We start from the raw sequence: 18,860 nt of genomic DNA on the forward strand, positions 1-18,860 counted from the left end.
CCCCCTCTCTTGTCACAGGGTTGGACCTAATTTGTAGATAGATGTATTCTCTGTAATTCTGAAGTCTAGAAGACTGTTGCCCAATAAAACCCTTGTGCATGGTGGATGAGAATAGCTTGAAACTTTATTAATATGTCAGTATTTACTAATATCTCAGCAGCACTCTGGCTTACCTAGGCTTTCATGGGCTTTCAAAAACCATTTTGAACCCTAAAGTGTGCCAAACAACCAACTTTCAACATTTCTTTACAACAGAGCTCTTTGGTAAGCTGAAAATTGCTCAGTTTGTGGAGTTTTCTCTCAATCCTATAGTTTCTCATATTCCAATTCCCTAGAAAATTGCTTCTGAGGTAAGTTAGGTGATATATCTCTGGAACAGTCCATTTTTTTTTTTCATTCTACTGCTGATCTGGGCATACAATACTAATTATCTTCGACCATGTTCCTTTCTTCAGGTGATACTCTGTTCTAGTTAATACATGCAGCATAGCAAAGTTTATAGGGCTGTGAAAATAAGCTTTGGAACATTCAAGTTTACTGCCTCAATATGTGGATTTTATTATCAGTGAACATTTTAGCATTTATCAAGCTATGTGGGTCCACCTTGAGGTCTGTCTTCCTATCACGGCCATATATTGTCAGTTATACTCAATTGTAAGTTACTTCGGGCCAACAACTTTGACATGCGTGGCATCTGATGATGCTCATTAATGTTGTTGATATTGCCTTTGGATGGAAAACTCCAGGATGTACATAATGCGTAATTAAATATTCTTATCAGATTCACCATTTCGTGGGAAGTTATAAAAACAGCACTTGGGGTAAAATAAGTCCGTCTATCTTCTAAAAATTTCCATGTAGTTAGGTTAAGTAAAATAAAGTTAATAATTTATGTTGAAGTACAAATAATGAAAAAAAATTAGTGAATTCATTTTATTTTAGCTCTGGATGTCTACATGTTTTTTCCATTGTTTGATAACTCAAATATTAAATGTTTACTTTGAAAACATGTTACAATGTTGGTATTGCAGTAGTGAAGGGTGGTTATGTTGAAATTTAGGGTGTCTTGTGAAATAATGAAAAATTAGTATTAAAAACATAATATTTTTAGATGTCATAAGAAAATATATATTCCTCATAGTTTCCTAGTGAGTGTTGCACATGAAACACATTTAGAGTATTCTCTCTCTAGAAAAAAAATTTCAAAGTACTTACGAGGCTGCATTAATTTTACCTGAAAACCATACAGAAAGTCAAAGATTGAAATTATAAATCAAAGTGGATCCCTTTCTACCTGGATTGGAATGCAGCATCAGTAAGATTTACTGTGACCTGAACTTTCAACGGAATAGTTCATGACAACAAGATAGGACCACGAATGAGATTTTTTTTTTTATTGCAATAAACTCTATGGCTTGTCTGTTCTTACTATTTTCTTTATGCCTGAGATTTGTGGCAGGCCCCGAAATTGGGAATTTTAGAAAGAAAGCTCTACATGGGACTGACTCAGGGAGAGAATTGAGAATAGCTTGGTTCTGTTGTCTGTGATGAGATATCACGGTGTGCCTAAGAGCTGAAATGTAATAAATTAACCTCAAGTCTGGACTGGTAGTATTAGGAGGTTTGCAGGGTAATGTGAGCTAAGAATTTCAATTATACTTTCTCAAGCCACTAACGTAATGCTTTCTTAATGCTATATTTTCCATGTAGTAAAGACTATCTAGAGTTATATTTTAATTCTTCTAAGATACTAAGGGTTCCATTTGGTATGCTAGCCCTGGAAAGGACTTAGAATCTTTTTCCTTTTTGTTTCTTTAATTATGCTTTAGAGGTCATCTACCATAATCCCTTTCTTCTGAGATTCAGAACTGACTTCAGCTGTCATGTTTCCTCAGCAGACCTGCTAGGGCGCTGAGATCCTGTGGTTCTTCAACTTTATTCTCCACAACACTTAGTGAAAGTCCGCAAGGATCTGTGGTGAGCCAGAAGCAATTTGCCTCTCCGCTGTGGTTCGAGGCAGGATTGCTGGGTGTAAGCGTTGCTCTGCTTGCGTAGTTCAGCTGAGCAATTCATAAAAAGATGTGACTAATGATAGAGGCAGGAACTGTTGGTTAAGCTATGGGAAAAAGTCTGCCCTCCAGCCGGCCTCAGATGAAGTAGTGGGATCATAGTGTCTTCCCTGTAAGAGGTGCTCCATAAATATTTGTTGCACGAATGAATGAAGGGGGCAGCGAATGGAGAGTCTTGTGGAGTGGAAGGAGACCCCTCAATAATTTTCCATCGGGATTTCAACAACATATCATCTCAGCTTGGTTCTTAACCCAGGGCACTGTGGCCCCCTTCCGCTTACGTAGGGCATTTGGAGTTGTGTGAGGCCATTTTGGCTGTCACAGCGTTGGGGGTGGTGACGTGTGTGAGGTGCTACCGGCACTTACAGCTTATCAAAGGGCAGAGATGTGAACACCTTTCGATGGACAGGGAGTCCTGCACAATGAGGAATTCTTGCCTAAATGAGTAAAAAGCATCCCAGTGAGGAACACAGAGTCTCCATCAGAGTTCTTGGGTAGGAAGGTTCGAGACATGACAGCCACCATCTTACAAAGTATCCAAATACCTGTTGGACAGATAACATTCAGAAACAATACTTTGGTTCGGGCAGGCCTTTCGGTCTCTGTTGCAACCACTCAACTAGCCATCGTAGCACGAAAGCAGCCAGAGAGAGGATACGTGACTCACCAGGTGTGGGTTTGTTTCAGTTAAACTTTAGTTACAAAAACAGGAGGGGCTTAGGTTTGGCTCACGGGCCACAGTTTGTCGACCCCTGTTCTGTACTTCAAGAATCATTTGATGAAAATCCAAACGTAGTACTTTCTTATTATGTCTCTTCATATAATTGTACTGGTTTCAGCCATTCATTCCAACCAGCTGAGAACCTCTTAAATTTTAGTTATTCCAGTTCTGGTTATCCAATTAAAAAATTAAACTCCTTTTCACTTTGTGTCACCTAATATGTCCTTCTATACCTTTAGCTATTTATTCTTCAAACCAAAGCAAAGGCACCTTAAACAGACTGAAGCCTAAAAATGGCTCTGTACCACATAACTCATTTTTTAGTTTAAGATGGTGAATGGTCTCAGTAACAAATATGTTTGATTACCATGGTCTAACCATCAATTAATTCATGAAACTGCACCAAAGTTACATTATGCACTATACTTGGTGCTTTTCTTTATAAGAATCATAAGGGCATTGTACTGTATTTTCTCCCTGAAATCAAGATATTATGCCTAGGACAAGCTCATGCATACCACTCTGTTAATGCCAACAAAATTAATATTGGCCGTGTAAAACCGACTTTTAGTAAATCATCCTGTTTACTCATATATTCTTGCAATTTGCCAAGAAGAGATGTGAATCTTCTCAGTCTGGCCCCTGCACCTGCCCCTTTTAAAATACTTGCCCCAGTGGGGTTTCCATACATTGTAGCATGACTACAAATGTCTGACTGTGGTCCTGAGTTCATGGTTAGGGGTCCAGTAGTGCCCTAGTTGGGAAGGAAGGAGTTAACAGTGGTCCTAGCTTTCTCCTGCCCTTCTCAAGGACAGCAGGGCCAAGTACTGACCTCCACTAGACATCCTGTAAATATTTCAAAGAGATTTAGTAACAGATAGATTATCTAACAAGTTCATATCTAAGAATTTTTTTAACAGGGTATTCTTTGTATATCTTGACTATCTATTATAAATAAACCTGGAATTTATGTGATACAGGTGGCTGGAGAGTGGTAGTCACATGACCTCTTTATCTGTGTGAGGAATGAAAAACAAAACAAAACAAAGCAAAACTAAGAAGCCCTAAACTGTTTTTCCCGAGACAACTTGTACACGTACACCCAGTGAACACTCATCTGTTACTCCGAGACCAACTTGCATCCCATTTGAAAAAAAAAAAAAAAAACTTTTCAAGGCTATAACTTAGTGGTGTAGAAACTCAGGGTATCTTTTTCCTGGGTTTAAATAGGACCCGATAGGTTGGAAATGTAGGAAAAAAAATTCAGATTGAAGAGCATGGAAGGTTACTGGTATAGGTCTATTATGTCAGTTGTGATTTTTATTTTTTAAGTTAGTAATTGAGAAGTATTTTAGAGTGGTAACAAAGCTCTACATTGCTAGGCAACGTCACTAGACTTAACAAGAGAAAACTGGAAATAAAGCAGTAGTTGTACTTCTGATGACCTCAAGCTCTGTCCTAATGACCATTTATAAAAGTGAGAGATGATGTACTATGAAGTATGCATATGCTTCATATTAATTTTGCATACCTACATATTCAGTTTTGTCTATTAAAATCATGCTTTTTTGCTGTGTGTATTAGGTTGGCATATTTCCCAATTTATTAGTTCATCTATTTATTTCAGGCAGAGTGCTAAGGAACGTTAAAATTAAAAGGCTAGAATTTATAATTCTAAGCAGTCATGCTTAAAATAATGAGAATGGCAATTTTCAATGCTTTGTTCAGTTTTGATTTAGGTCAAACATCACAGTAAAACAATTATTTTCACTCTTTTTAGAATTCAACTAATATTTCTATGCTTTATTTTCAGTGGTAAATAAATGCATATTTTCTCACTGTTTTTCTGAATTTTATTCTTCCTAGTACTCCATCCTTTTACCACATAAGATTGTATTCCTTTGATCTTTGACTTGTATATTTTTTTCTTTTGATTTGTATAATTTAATTGTTAGTAGTAGTTAAATTTTATTGATCATTGAGTTTCAATTTTAATAATGATGTATAGGATGCCCTTTTCAGAAACTGCCCCCAAACTAACTACTTTTGAAAATCGAGGATAAAGACTATTGAATAGAAGTTTGTTATTAAAGAATAAGTGTATTTCAGCTGATGAACCTGTCAGAACAGTATTGGATAGAAAATTATATACAGATGACATTTTTAGTGTATTTTCTGAATATATGTAATTACTAGTTTGTAATTGAACAGAAAGAGGTTTGTAGTTTTGAGCATCTGGTTTTCTACAAAATTAATTTTAGCCCTGGGCAGGTTTGTGGCGATGCATAGAAGTGTAAGTGGACGAGTATTATTGATGGTGACCACGTCAGTCACTCACCGTGCTGACCCTCTGGGCAGTCGAGTGTTGCCAGCTCTCCCTCTGTGGGCTGTGGCTTGTGGGTGATGACTGGCCTCTCTCCCTAGAGAGGAAGATGAGTCATTATATCCTTTATGTGACATAGCTTGTGTGGTGTTAACATTTATCATCTTTTCTGAAATCATCTAATATATGGTCATCTTTAACATTGAGATGAAATGTATTTATATAAAGCTATTTTCCCATTTAGAAATCCAAAACAAGGGAATTTAAATCTTTTTTTTGTTTGTTTTATGGAAAGGATTAAGGTAAGTTAACATGGGCTTAGGATATGTCCTTGAATAAAGTTCACTTTATTATTTTTAAAATCCTGCTTTAATTACTTGTAGACTTCTGCTTCTGGCAGATGAAATGACTGGTATTGAATTACTTTTTTGACATAAACAACTAGAACTCTGGACAAAACAGATGAGGCAATGCTTTCAGATGGTGTCTAACCACTCAGTGCAGGACTGTGACCTCGAGAGAAGAGAGACACTGTAGAGTACTTTCTGAAGGTGAAACAGGGTTTGAAGCCTACCCAGATGGCAGTGGTCTTGCTGACATGAGGAGGCAGGTAATGGGGGTCAGGACAAATTTGTGGAGTAGAATAGAGGGAGAGACAGGGAGACTAAGGAGTTGGTGTGGTTATGTCTCAAGACACTGGCTGTGGGCTGGGCCGCGCATGCTCAGAGGGAGGCTCTGTGAAGCCCACCTCAGAAAGTCTGTTGCAGGACCAACAGATGAACATAGAGGTGAAGTTCTGCAGTCCTGGGAGGCATGGGATTTCCGGCAGAACAGAGTAAAGAAGCCTCCCCGACCACCCTTCAGGAAGTTGCTACACCAAAAGCCATGGTGTAAGCCATGGAGGAAGAGTCATTACACTCTAAATTAAGGGTCACGTGCTAGAGCTGGAGAATGAAACAAAGCAGATCTACTATATACAGCATAAAACCATGCACGACAGAGATTCTGCCATTAGTGTAACAAATACCAATGCTCTTTAAAGGCGGAAAGTGCAATTCAGATTCCCCATGACTTGATTCCAAGATGCCCAGAATAAAAAAATAAATAAATATATTTGATACTCAAAGAACCAGTGCAATAAGTAAAAAAGTGATGCAGAGTTTAGAGGAAATGTAGACAATAGAAACACACTTCCGGGTGATCAAGGTGTTGGAATGAACAGACAAGGACTTAAGAACTCTATTATAAATATGTTCAGGAATTTAAAGGAAACCATATAAATGATGCTTGAATAGAGAGGGGGACTCAGCAGAGACACTGAAAGTGAAAGAAGAACCAAACAGAAATGTTGAAACTTAAAAGTAATGTATTGGAAATGAAAAATTCCTGTAATGGGTTTACCAGCAGATTGCTCATTATAGAAAAGAACCCGTGAACTTAAAGAGAAGCCAATAAAAACTGTAAAACCTTAAGGAAAGGGATAAAGTGTTATAAGAAAATGAACAGAACCTTTGTGACATGTGGAGCAATATAAAATTGATAGAAGAGAAGAAAATGGAAAAAGGAGTATTTGAAGAAGTAATGATAGAAGATTTCCCAATGTCATGAAGAAAAGTCAACTTAACAGATTCATGAAATCTGTAAACCCCAAGAAAAACAAATATAAAGAGAGCCACATGTTATAATTAAACTATTGATTACCTTAGATAAAGTTTTCAAAGTTGTCAGAAAAAACAAAAAGATACGTTACATATAGGGAATATATGTGTACTATATGAATTATGGCTAATATTTCATCAGTAACAGCGGAGGCCAGAAAGACAATGGATGTCATCTTTAAATTTTTGGAAGAGAAAAAAGTCATGTGGTAAGTTAGTATGCTGCACTAAGTTAAAAATGTCCTTCAAAAGTCATGATAACATAAAGACAATTTTCAGATAAACCAGATCTAAAGCATCTGTTGCCAGCAGAACTGCACTACAAGAAATGCTAAAGGAAACCCGTCAAGCTTGAGAGAAATGATAACAGAGAGAAAGTCAGATCCATAAATAGCATAGAATAGTGTCAGAAATGATAAATATTTGGATAAATATTTTAATTTATTTCTTTAAAAGACAACAAATATAAAAATCATGGCATTGCATTGTGTATTATATCACATAAGGTGTAAAACATATGGACAAGAAAATGTATGAATAAATGAATCATATTGCTCTAAGATTCTTATATTTTACATGAAGTAGTACAATATTAATTTTTTAAGTAGACTGCAATAAGTAAAGGATGTGTTTATAATCCCTACAAAAACTATGCAAGATAGCTCGAAGAGGTGTAGCTTTGAACCAGCAGAGAAAATAAAATAAAGTGACTCTAAAGAGAGTAAAAGAGAAGAAATAATTGTATAAAAATAATAACTGACAAATTAGCAGATACATCATGATGCTATAGAAAATCCTCGAAAACCAATAATTATAAACATTCCAATTAAAAGCTATATATTGTTAGACTGGATTAAAAAAATCAAAATCCTGATATATAAAATTAAAAATCAAAGAAAGGAGAGGGGCCTGGCTGGCTTAGTCAAGAGAACATGTGACTCTTGATCTTGGGGTCATGAATTTGAGCCCCATATTTTGGGTATAGAGGTTAGTTAAAAAAAATAAAGAGAGATACATGGATCGATAAAGAAGATGTACACACACACACACACACACACACACACACACACGTGGAATATATGCAGCCATAAAAAACAAGATGAGATCTTGCCTTTTGCGACAACATGGTTGGACCTAGAGAGTATTCTGCTAAGTGAAATAAGTCAGGCCGAGAAAGACAAGACAAATGCTGTGTGATTTCACTCATACGGAATTTAAAAACAAAACAAATGAATAAACAAACAATTAAAAAGCAGAATCAGAGCTGTAGATACAGAGAACAAACTGGTGGTTGCCAGAGGGTTGGGGGAGGGGGTTGGGCAAAATGGGTGAAGGGGAATGAGAGGTACAAGTGTCCAGTTATGGAATGAATAACTCATAGGAATAAAAAGCACAGCCTAAGGAATACAGTCAGTGATAGTGTAATAGTGTTCTACGGTGACAGATGGTAGATACATTTGTGGTGAGCCTGGCATAACAGCATAACATGTAGAGATGTTGAATCATTATGTTGGACACCTGAAACTAATGTAACGCTGTGTGCCAACCACACTCAAAGAAAAAAAATTTAAATGTATGTATAAATTCACCATACTGCTCTATGGTGTACTTGAAAGCTACTAAGAGAGTAAATCCTAAAAGTTCTCATCATAAGAAAAAGAAACATCGTGTATGTGTGGGCATCTATATGAGATGATGGATGTTAACTAAACTTATTGTGATAATCATTTTACAACATATCAGGTCAAGGTATTACGCTTTGCACCTTAAACCTATACAATGCTGTATACCAATTATATTGCAATACAGTGAAAACAATTTTAAAAATATCAAAGATAGAGACATGTACTGTGCCAACAACAAACATCAAACATGCTGTGAATATTAGACAAAATAGAAATCAGAGAAAGAGTATCGCCATTTACAAAGGGAAATGTTTTTAAAATGATAAAAGAGTCCATTCAAAAAAATCTGAATGTGCATTCCGTTATTAACAGTTTGAAGATATATGAAGCAAACCAATAGCCCTAGAAGGAAAAATGGGTAAATTCACACTCAGCAATTAAAAAAAAAATTTAATGTTTATTTATTTTTGGCAGAAAGAGATAGAGCATGAGTGGGGGGTGGGTAGAGAGAGAGGGAGACACAGAATCCAAAGCAAGCTCCAGGCTCTAAGCTGTCAGCACAGCTGACGTGACCTGAGCTGAAGTCGGACACTTAACCGACTAAGCCATCCAGGCGTCCCTCACAATCAGCAATTTTAACAACTCTTCGTAATCAGTAGGAAAATCAGACAAAAAGATGATTAGTAAGGGTGTAAAATAGTTAACACTTTAAGCCAAAACAACATGACTGTTACTTATAAAACAATATACTAAAAACCTGAAAAATACAGATTCAACACAATCTCAATTAAAAAAAAATCTTAATTTTTTAAAACAAATTGATAAGCCAAAATGTAAATAGAATGTAAAGGACCCATATATAGAAAGCAGTGATGGTCAAGAAGAACAAAGTTGGAAGACTCAACCTACCTGACTTTAAAATTTGCTATAAACCTATAGTAATCAGGGCAGTGTGGCTTGGCATAAAAATAGACACACAGATTAAAGGAATAAAAAGTACACGATAGATTCACATGTTGCTGGTCCATTAATTTTTGACCAAGGCATGAAGGCAATTCAAGGGACTAAAGAAAATCTTTTCCACAGATGGTATTGGAACACTGGATCGACATAGGGGAAAATAAGACTTTTGACCCCTATTTCACTCCATTCACAAAAATTAATTTGAAGTTGATCATAGACATAAACATAAAAGCTGAACTTGTAACTTTCTAGAAGAAAACATGGGAGAATAGCATTGTGACCTTGAATGAGGTAAAGACAATATACAGAGGCATTAACCTGAAAGAAAAAAAAATGATAAATGGTAGTTCATCATATGAAAAAAATTCTGTTTATCAAAAGACAAATTTTGCAACTGAAAGGCAAGACACACACTGCAGAAAATATCTGCCTTATATCTTCCTGACAAGGGACTTGTACTTAGAATATTTTAAGAACTAATATAAGCTGATAATTGAAAGACAAATAGTGCAATTTAAAAGTGGTACCTGGTTGGCTTAGTTGGTTGAGTGTCTGACTTGATTTCAGATTGGGTCATGATCCCAGGATTGTGGGATTGAGCCCCATGACAGCCTCTGCACTGAGTGTGGAGCCTACTTAAGGTTCTCTCTCTCTCTCTCTCTCTCTCTCTCTCTCTCTCTCTCTCTCTCTCTCTCTTTCTCTCTCTCTCTTTCTCTCTCTGCCCCTCTCACCCCCCCTTCTGTGCTTTGTTTCTCTCTAAAAGATAAAAATAAAATGGGCAAAGGACTTGAAGAGATACTCACACAAGAACATATGCAAGTAACAGTAAACATATGAAAAATATTCTCAGTTATTGTTCATCAGGAAAATGGAAGCTAAGATCACAATGAAATCCTATTTTCTGCTCTTCAGAATAGCTAATGCTAGAAGACAGACATTGCAAATGGTGGTGAGATGTGGAGCAGCTGGTGCACTCACACGTTGTTGGCAGAATGTAAGACAGTACAAACGCTTAGAAAAAACTGGCAGTTTCTAGGAAATGTAAACATATATGTACTCCGCTCCAGAATTCCACTTCTTGGTATTTACACAATAAAAATGAAAATATATGTCAAACAAAAACTTGTTCACAGTTTTTCTAGTGACTTTTTTCATAATATTCCCAAACTGGACACAACCCAAATGTCCTTCAAGGGAAGAAGGAGAGAAGAATAGAGAGAGCATAAACTATGGATACATTGAATAATGTGAGTGAACTTCAGAAATATTATATGGAGGGAAAGAAGCCAGATGTAAACTTCTAGAAGGAAACATGGAAGTTCTTACTTTTATAATATGTTTATTTGAAGTTCAAGGACTCTTATTGTGATAGAAATCAAAATGGCAGTTCCTTATGGCTGGGGGAGGTGGAAACGAAGTTGAGTAGAATGTGGCAAGTGAGAACTTTCTGGAATGGTGGAAGTTTCTGGATCTCCCCTGGGTTGTTGGCTAATGCAGTGTATACATTTATTAAAAGTCATTGAATTGTATACGTAAGATCTTTGCATTTCACTGTGTGTGTTTCTTTAATTAAAAAGATGTTTAGGTATTCAGTTGTAGATTCCTTTTCAATACACTAAAGGTCTGAATGGTTCTGGTGTTTCCCATTTAAGAAAAAAATGTTTTTATGTGTTGCAGAGTTACCTGCTAATTAGCTTTCCTAGTGCATTTTGATGGCTACCAACATTATATTATACTGTCAGAAGTCTTAAGTCAGCTCTGCATTTTGTCCTTTCATTAAAAGCTGTGTTAGTGCAGAGACCATTTCTTCCATCTTGTTAACCATTATGTCCATTCTCTGTAATGGCCAATTGATTGTTAATAAATTTCTCATGGACTCCTGAAAAACAGGTAATTAGACTATTTTCCTTTCAAGGTCTGACTTTCCTTATCTTTTGATCTGAGCATCCTGTTCTGAGGATTTCTGGCTATGGGGAACACACACACACGTAATCCCCTGCTAGAGGTTCAAATACTTTGTTTACCAGGCAGATAATTTGACAGAATAGTCACGGGGCACAGACCTGTGAGCGGAAGATGCTTGGGCTGCCTTCGTGGCTCTGCAAGTTGCAAGAATGGGAGGAGGGCCCCTGATGGAGACAAAGCAGAGCTGTGGAAACTACACCAGACAGAAGCCGCACTCATTCCACACCTTCCTAAAAGCAATCATCTGGAATGCTCTTCTTTACTGAGTTTCCAAATCAACTGGCAGTATTTATGCTTAAAACCTGCAAGTGTGGTTATAAATTGGAAAGTACTTAATTTCAAGCCATGACTTATAATAGTTTACATTCTTGGTGATCAATGCACGAACACGTTATTTTAAACCTTTTGTATTTGGCATACTTTAAAAATAAATACAACAGCCCCATGAAGCTCTTTGACTCCTTTAGGGATACATTTCCGTATTTTTCATAACGGATTGATTTAAAGGGAAATCACACAATAGGCAGCACCCTAGTGGCAGTGATTATGACAGTGGTGTGTTAAAATTAAAAGGTGAAAGGCCTCCCTGCCTGCCCTTCAATGAACTATGAACTCCTTCAACTTCTCCTTTCTCAGACCTTGAGACCACACAGCCCAGAACCCCACCTGCCTCCTGTACGTCTGAATGTGCTCCTCATCAGAAAGGCAGCCCTGAAAGGGTATGGGAAGGGGGGTTCTCTCTGCTGGGGGGCAGGTGGGCCCATGTGGCAATGGTACTGGCTGGCTCAGAGAAATGTGGAACTCCGGGATGCTATTTTTTGGTCATTGTAACCCCTGTGACTAGGACTTAGGGGAACACAGTGGTGGCGGTGGTGGCCATTTCTCCTCTTCTGCTTCCTGTAGTGCTTGCTGTCCTTGCTGTTCAGCTTGACATGGTAGACCCTGTGGAACTTAGTTTCAGAGAGCATGGCTTGTTCATGATCCAGTCGTAATGAAGCACAGTGGATGGAATTTCAGTAGGAAGAAGGGGTAAAACACGGCATGAATGAGATGCAAAAGTAAACTCTGAAACTGGAAAATCTCACATGTAGTTACCTACATGTAAGCCAATCAGAATCCCTAGACAGGTAGGGTATTGATGGCCTCAGTGACATCCCAGTTTGGTGGTATAGACATACATCTGTGAGCAAGCTGGTGGGGAAAACTGACCTTTAGTTTCCAGATTCTGTGTGGTGAAAACTGGCAAAGCAGTATTTTACAGCATTGGTCCACGAATGCACTAGAATGACTCTATAATTTCAAGTATATGACTATTTCTGGAAGAACAAAAGCGCTCTTCTAGGACCCTTCAATACTCATTATAAAACCTCTCCTTTTATCTTTTCCCTGATATGTCCCAGGCTTCACCAATGTGAAAGTCCCCAAAATACAGGTAATTGCTGGAGAAGAAAAAGGCACTGTAAAATTGAGAATGTATGCCTTCTAAGCCATTGATCTGAAGTTGCCAGCTATAAAATCTTGGCAAAATATTGCTTCTGCTAAGTTGTATATTTTATAAGGGAGAAAAATCAAGAGAATACACAAATGTCTATTCGGCTCACCTAAAAAGACACCGTGGCTTTCCTCAGCCGCCGCTAAGGTGCTGGTCCTTCCGAGGAAGCTAAGGCTGTCTTGGGGTGAGGCCCTCACTTCATCCGATCACTAGCACGGCTCCCGCACCCTGCAGCGCCAGCTCCGCACTTGACCACACCATGGCCTCCGTCTCCTCTCGGAGCTTGCCTGCATCTACTTGGCCCTCATCCTGCACTACCCTGAGGTCCCAGAGGATAAGATCAACGCCTTCATTAAAGCAGCTGGTGTAAATGTTCGACATTTCTGGCCAGGTTTGTTTGCGAAGGCCCTGGCCAACGTCCACATCCACATCGGGAGCCTCTCCTGCAATGTAGGGGCTGGTGGACCCTCCCGGGTGGCAGCCTGTGCTGCACCAGGGAGTGGTCCTGCCCCCTTCACCACTGCTGTCCCCGCTGAGAAGAAAGTGCAGCAAAGAAAGAGGAATCTGAGCAGGCTGATGATGACATGGGCTTTGGGCTTTTTGACTAAACCTCTTCCGTAACCTGTTCAATAAAAAGCTGGACTCTTAAAAATAAAATAAATAAATAAATAAATAAATAAATAAATAAATAAACATCGAAAAGCTGAAATCTAAACAAACAAATAAATAAAGATACTATTCGCCTCTTTTTGGAAATTATGGCTTTTGTGTATGTCATTATGAGGAGCTCTGATTTCTTTTAAGGTATTCCTGGAATAAGAATTGCAGTTCAAGGGGCTGAACCTAAAACCAGTCGAGACTGCAGCTAATTATGTGGAGCCCAGTCTTCAGAGGTTACCCAAGCCCTGTCCTGGGCTCTGTCCTGTGCTCCAGTCTGTCCTCTCCTGTCCCCGGCTAGGCTCTGCCTTAGGATGAATTGCCCTCCGTGCGTGTCTCAGAGCTCTCAGTACCAGCACAGCTGTTATTAATCCCACTGCCCATTCTTGATGTCATTTCCTGAATTTTGGATGAACCTTGACACCCAAGGACCTTGAGATTCCATCCCTGTCCAGTCCCTTCTGTGGAGTCAATAGACCAGGCTAACACACATCCCTGCAGAAATATCTGGACCAGGAAGGCTGAAAGCAATCACAGTTTTTCTTTATATAGAGCTTTACATGATTTATCAACTCAATTTTCTATACTTGTATATTGAGGGGAAAAAAAGAATAAGAAAGGCCAAATTAGATACTTTTCTCCTAGAAAATTGAATGTGTATTATGCATGTGGACATATTTATTTATGATGTACATTCTTCCATTTACTGGACTTGTGGTAGCTTTCATATCTTTTTAAAGTGCCAGATAAGATATTTATATCTGCATCCCAAATGTCTAGCCTAGTGCTTGGTATATGGTAGATACTCAGTAAATGTTTGTTAAATCAAATTGAATTTTAAAATAGTGCAGAGATGGTTTATAGGAAGGAAGTGATCATACCAGATGTCTGAATGCAATAGAATCTTATCATTGGGCCATTAATTTGACTCTGAGCTTCCTAAATTCAGCACAGTATTCCCTTTGTAATAAATGGTCCAGGATTTAGTTTCTGACAGAAGAGCATATAAACCTTACTTTGAAAGTAAAAGAATATAAAATTTATCTTAGCAGGCCAAATATAAAGAAGGGGTAAAACATAGTGTCCAGTATCTTTGACTGTGTTTTTCTTTTCTACTTACATAAAAGAAGATGCAGAAATATTTTTAAAGTGAATAATTCTTATTTCCACACTCTCGATGGCAGAAGGCACAATACTACACCTCATTTCAATGATGGAATTCTCTGTAGACCAGAGATAATGCTGTCTAGGAATCCTCTATTTGTATTCCAATTTAATATAATAGGACTTGTATAATTTAAATGAATGGTTTCCTATTAAACTATCACTTTCAAATATTAGTATTCCTGGCAAGTTCCCAGTGCCAGTCAGTGTGCAATTCTCCAGCAAGTACCTGTAGCTCAGCTAGTCTTGGTTTCTGATTGACAGAAACAATCTCAACCTGAGGAGGCACCACTGACAATCAGTGATGGGTGGATTAGGAGCCTGACTTGTGTCCTTACTTGGACAGAAGCCAGTTCATTTCAGCACAAGATTGAGACCCAAGGTGGGTGCCTGGGTGGCTCAGTCTGTTGAAGAAGCCACTCTAGATTTTGACTCAGGTTATGATCCCAGGGTCGTTGTGGGATCAAGCCCTGTGTCAGGCTGAGCATGAACATGCTTGAGATTCTCTCTCTCTCTCCCTGTGCCCCTCTCGCCTGCTTGTGTATGCACACTCTTTCTCTCTCTCTCTAAAAAAAAAGATGGAGACACAAGGGAGCTCTCATGGGGAAGCTAATGGAAAACAAGTCAGTGGCCCTTCTCTGCACTTAGAATATAAATTAGGATGTAAATACTTGGACATATGTTTTCTACTGTTTGTTTTTTAGAAAATTTATTATGGAATATTTCTAAATTCCTTATTTCTTTTCAGAAAACGTCAACTAGGAAAGAATGAAAGGGAAGTTTCATTGTATTTCAAGTCAGAGAAAAAAATTCCTGGCTTATTCCTTCACGACCTACTAAAATTTTGTTGGTGGATCTCCATAGCATAAAGAGGAAGTACAAATTCTTTGCATTCTCCTTTCACTCCAATTCTATTCTTGCTGTCTCTGTCTCCCTTTACCCATCCTCCCCATTCTATCTCGCTGCTCACATTCCCTGTGAAGCACACACATCTCATCCCAGCAGTCTGTGCTCCATGGTGGCCTGCCCAGCCTTTGGCATACCTGTGCTTTCTAGTCTCCACGTGTTTTCTCACCTAATGACTTCTTTCTCTCCTTCCCATTCTCACCTGTCAATGGCCTGCCAAAGACTTCCAGTTCAACACCCCTATGTTTATAGTAGCATTATTTACAGTAGCCAAATTACAGAAGTAGCCCAAGTGTTCATCGATAGAGGAATGTATAAAGAAGTTGTGATATATATATATATATATATATATATATATATATATATATATATATATATATATATATAAATGTGTGTGTGTGTGTGTGTGTGTGTGTGTGTGTGTATAGGAATGTTATTCAGCCATAAAAAATTATGCAGTCTTGCCATTTACAATGACATGGAGAGAACTAGAGAAAAACACCATATGATTTCTCTCTTATGTGGAATTTAAGAAACAAGTGAACAAAGGCAAAAAAAGAGAGAAAGTGAGAGGCAGAGAGAGAGAGAGAGAGAGAGAGAGAGAGAGAGAGAGAGAAGCCAGAAACAGGCTCTTAACTATAGAGAACAAACTGATGGTTACCAGAGGGGAGGTAGGTAGGTAGGGGATGGATGAAATAGTTGATGGGGATTAAGGAGTGCACTTGTCATGATGAGCACTGGGTGATGTATGGAATTGTTGAATCAGTATACTGTGCACCTGAAACTAATTCAACCCTGTATGTTAAATATACTGGAATTAAAATAAAATTTTAAAAAAGATACTTAAAAAAAGACTTCCAGTCATAATTTATATAGTTCCTCCTTGAATCCTCTTAGTAGAGTAAATCTTTGCATTTGATTTATCCTTCTATAGTGTCTTTACCACCACATTATTTCTTGAGGTGTATATTCCTGTTCTACACACAAGATTGTAAATTCCCAGAGAACACAGTATTTTAATCAGCTTTTATTCTACGTAGTCCAATTCCTTGCTCATAATAGATTCTCTGAAAATATTTATTGAGGTGAGTTTATTTGAAGAGCTTTGACAAAAACTATCTTTCCTCATTCAGCATTTCTAATTTTGAATTGCACAAAATATATCATAATGAAAAATTATGAACACTAAGCACCCTGGTCAGGAGTTCATTAACAGATATGTCTTTCTATTCTGAAATTTTCCTGTAGAAATTGAGTCAAAGAAATCTATGAACTGCGTAGTTAGGATTCTTGAGAGGACTCGAAGATTTTACCCTTCCCAAAATACACAAACACATACCTTTTTCCCTTTTGGGTCATATTCCAATATTTGTATCAGCTTGTTGTGAGTGAACTTTTACATGGATCCTTGGATTACTTTTCTTTCCTGGAAATCCACGTGGCCTCTCTTCCTCCTCAGACTTTAGGAGGTCTAGCAGGACCAGGGTTGGTTTGAAGGAAAAGGATGCAAAGGCTTCAATAGAATGATTTCATTCCTTGAATATGTTTTTTGTATGTTTCAACTCAATATCACACTGGTAGGCCTTACACACCAAATCAGGACATGTGTATAGAGGAATATATTCTTGTCTAGGACATGGGGAGTATAGTTGATTTTTGGCTCATATAAGTAAATTAAATAATTAAAATAATAACAATCAGTTAATAATTTTAATAACTAAATGATTGTATTTATTATAATTTATTTTACATAACAAATAATAAAATTGATTTGGTAGTAAATAATTAGTAAATTGAATGAGTAAATTAAAAAAAGTAACACTGACTTTTATTTTTATAAGGTTTAATACCCAACAAAAATGCATTAGTGAAGCCGATAGGTGGGTTAGGCAGTCTTCCTAATAACTGTAAATTCACTCTTGACTCCAAGACAGTAATATGTGTTTTGGACATAGGCTGACTTAAGTTTGAGTCCTGGTTCATTGACTAGCCATGTGACCTTGGGCAACATAACAGCTTCTGAACTTCAGTATTCTGATCTATAAAATAAGAATATTGACACGTATCTTTGGAGATTATTCATATGCTTCTATTTCACAGCTTTTAGAAAGACATTCTTAAATGCTTTCATATAAAATTTAAAATCACTTTATCCAGTAAAAACATCCTACCTGCTGGTTTCTAATAAAAACTGGATTCAATTTATGTATAAGAAAACTCGGTGTGTGTGTGTGTGTGTGTGTGTGTGTGTGTGTGTGTGTGTACATGATATTAAATCTGTCCATCCAAGAAAAAAATGATATCTTTCCATTGGTTCCCATCAAGAAGATTTTCATTTTTTTAATAGAATTCCTGTCTTTCTTGCTAAATGTGTTCCTTAACATTTTCTTGTGTTTTTCCATTTTTTTCCAGTTGACAATAAAATATATTCTGATTTATATTTTCAAGTGCATATTCTGATTAGAGAAAAGCTATTGATTTTGGTACATTTATCTTGTATCCCAGCATCTTACCAACGTTTCATATTAATTCTCCAGTTACTTTATACTGGAATATCTTATATTTTCTGATCCTATCAGAAAAGTAGCAATTTTATATTTTCTTTTTTCTAAACATTTGTATAGATTATTTAATTTTCATGATTTATTACATTCACTACTAGAACCTCTAAGACAATGTGAAATAAAAAGGGAATAGTGGCCATTGCTTTCAGATCTCTGATTTCAAATGAGATAAAGATAATATTGAGTTAAAATTGAGGATAATATATTCTCTTGTTTTTGCTAATTTTCTTCTCTTCCTATTTTACACAGTAGTTTCATTAGGATTAAATGCTAATTTTTTTTTTTCAAATGCATCCTTAACATTTGAAAGATGTGACCCATGAATTTCCTTCCTTGAATTTGTAGATATTGTGGATTTTGGTGGCAGAGGTTTGGTTGCTGACTCAAGAGCCATTCCTCCTTCTCCCTTTTTATCTTGTTAATAGAACTCCGACTTATACCTTAACCTAAACTATACCTTAACTTATACCTTGAGGAAAAGGGTGGCCTCTCCCATTCCTAGAGATGGTTAGTGTTACCCCTGAGGTAATTGGCATAATTGACATCCCATTTCCTTTTGCCAGAGCTTACTCTAAATCCAGGCCAATGGCATAGTCTAATCAATGAGACTGAAGAAGAATCCTTTTATGATTAAAAAACAAAAAACACAAAACAGATCTTCTGGAGAAAAAGCTTTTATACTCCTGCCTTCATTCCTGCTTGGCCTGTTGTGTGAAGACTTGATTCTGGGAGCTGCAGCAGCCCTATTACCAC

The 18,860-nt window shown here is 37.3% G+C and overlaps 1 protein-coding gene and 1 pseudogene across 1 annotated transcript in view; both read left to right on the forward strand.

The window, feature by feature from the left end:
- NKAIN3 (sodium/potassium transporting ATPase interacting 3) overlaps positions 1–18,860 on the forward strand; it is a 616,620-nt gene that overhangs the window by 26,646 nt on the left and 571,114 nt on the right. The gene's annotated exons all lie outside the window — the stretch shown is intronic.
- LOC101084513 lies at positions 5,832–15,827 on the forward strand (annotated as a pseudogene).

Source organism: Felis catus, chromosome F2, assembly GCF_018350175.1.
Source record: "Felis catus isolate Fca126 chromosome F2, F.catus_Fca126_mat1.0, whole genome shotgun sequence".
Taxonomy (NCBI): domain Eukaryota; kingdom Metazoa; phylum Chordata; class Mammalia; order Carnivora; family Felidae; genus Felis; species Felis catus.